The sequence below is a fragment of the Trifolium pratense genome, unplaced genomic scaffold, assembly GCF_020283565.1.
Source record: "Trifolium pratense cultivar HEN17-A07 unplaced genomic scaffold, ARS_RC_1.1 scaffold_63, whole genome shotgun sequence".
NCBI lineage: Eukaryota > Viridiplantae > Streptophyta > Magnoliopsida > Fabales > Fabaceae > Trifolium > Trifolium pratense.
Window position 1 is genome coordinate 131,172 of NW_025721048.1, and position 2,500 is coordinate 133,671.

The window sequence follows — 2,500 nt, forward strand, 5'->3', positions numbered from 1 at the left end:
GAGGAAGTTTCGATTTATTTTGATTTTTCGGCCGAAACGCCGAAAATAGGCGGATTTGACGTAAAACGCCTCATATAAGTCGAATTTTGGGAAGGTGTCTTGTGTGCACACTGCACATAATATGTATAAGTGGACTGGAAAGTGGAAAAATATTTTCGGAGCACTTTGATTTTTTGGCCCCCCGCGTGCCTTGCCACGCCCTTGCTTATAGCAAAACGAGACGGGGCCTTGGTCCAACTTGGCATAGGCATGGAATTTGATCTTTATTACTTGGCCACGGTCATGCCACGGTACATGGAGGTTGCTTGACACCCCCGTGTGCATTTCGGAGCACTTTGATTTTTTGGCCCCCCGCGTGCCTTGCCACGCCCTTGCTTATAGCAAAACGAGACGGGGCCTTGGTCCAACTTGGCATAGGCATGGAATTTGATCTTTATTACTTGGCCACGGTCATGCCACGGTACATGGAGGTTGCTTGACACCCCCGTGTGCATTTCGGAGCACTTTGATTTTTTGGCCCCCCGCGTGCCTTGCCACGCCCTTGCTTATAGCAAAACGAGACGGGGCCTTGGTCCAACTTGGCATAGGCATGGAATTTGATCTTTATTACTTGGCCACGGTCATGCCACGGTACATGGAGGTTGCTTGACACCCCCGTGTGCATTTTCGGAGCACTTTGATTTTTTGGCCCCCCGCGTGCCTTGCCACGCCCTTGCTTATAGCAAAACGAGACGGGGCCTTGGTCCAACTTGGCATAGGCATGGAATTTGATCTTTATTACTTGGCCACGGTCATGCCACGGTACATGGAGGTTGCTTGACACTCCCGTGTGCATTTTGGAGCACTTTGATTTTTTGGCCCCCCGCGTGCCTTGCCACGCCCTTGCTTATAGCAAAACGAGATGGGGCCTTGGTCCAACTTGGCATAGGCATGGAATTTGATCTTTATTACTTGGCCACGGTCATGCCACGGTACATGGAGGTTGCTTGACACCCCCGTGTGCATTTCGGAGCACTTTGATTTTTTGGCCCCCCGCGTGCCTTGCCACGCCCTTGCTTATAGCAAAACGAGACGGGGCCTTGGTCCAACTTGGCATAGGCATGGAATTTGATCTTTATTACTTGGCCACGGTCATGCCACGGTACATGGAGGTTGCTTGACACCCCCGTGTGCATTTCGGAGCACTTTGATTTTTTGGCCCCCCGCGTGCCTTGCCACGCCCTTGCTTATAGCAAAACGAGACGGGGCCTTGGTCCAACTTGGCATAGGCATGGAATTTGATCTTTATTACTTGGCCACGGTCATGCCACGGTACATGGAGGTTGCTTGACACCCCCGTGTGCATTTTCGGAGCACTTTGATTTTTTGGCCCCCCGCGTGCCTTGCCACGCCCTTGCTTATAGCAAAACGAGACGGGGCCTTGGTCCAACTTGGCATAGGCATGGAATTTGATCTTTATTACTTGGCCACGGTCATGCCACGGTACATGGAGGTTGCTTGACACCCCCGTGTGCATTTGGAGCACTTTGATTTTTTGGCCCCCCGCGTGCCTTGCCACGCCCTTGCTTATAGCAAAACGAGACGGGGCCTTGGTCCAACTTGGCATAGGCATGGAATTTGATCTTTATTACTTGGCCACGGTCATGCCACGGTACATGGAGGTTGCTTGACACCCCCGTGTGCATTTTCGGAGCACTTTGATTTTTTGGCCCCCCGCGTGCCTTGCCACGCCCTTGCTTATAGCAAAACGAGACGGGGCCTTGGTCCAACTTGGCATAGGCATGGAATTTGATCTTTATTACTTGGCCACGGTCATGCCACGGTACATGGAGGTTGCTTGACACCCCCGTGTGCATTTCGGAGCACTTTGATTTTTTGGCCCCCCGCGTGCCTTGCCACGCCCTTGCTTATAGCAAAACGAGACGGGGCCTTGGTCCAACTTGGCCTAGGCATGGAATTTGATCTTTATTACTTGGCCACGGTCATGCCACGGTACATGGAGGTTGCTTGACACCCCCGTGTGCATTTTCGGAGCACTTTGATTTTTTGGCCCCCCGCGTGCCTTGCCACGCCCTTGCTTATAGCAAAACGAGACGGGGCCTTGGTCCAACTTGGCATAGGCATGGAATTTGATCTTTATTACTTGGCCACGGTCATGCCACGGTACATGGAGGTTGCTTGACACCCCCGTGTGCATTTTCGGAGCACTTTGATTTTTTGGCCCCCCGCGTGCCTTGCCACGCCCTTGCTTATAGCAAAACGAGACGGGGCCTTGGTCCAACTTGGCATAGGCATGGAATTTGATCTTTATTACTTGGCCACGGTCATGCCACGGTACATGGAGGTTGCTTGACACCCCCGTGTGCATTTTGGAGCACTTTGATTTTTTGGCCCCCCGCGTGCCTTGCCACGCCCTTGCTTATAGCAAAACGAGACGGGGCCTTGGTCCAACTTGGCATAGGCATGGAATTTGATCTTTATTACTTGGCCACGGTCATGC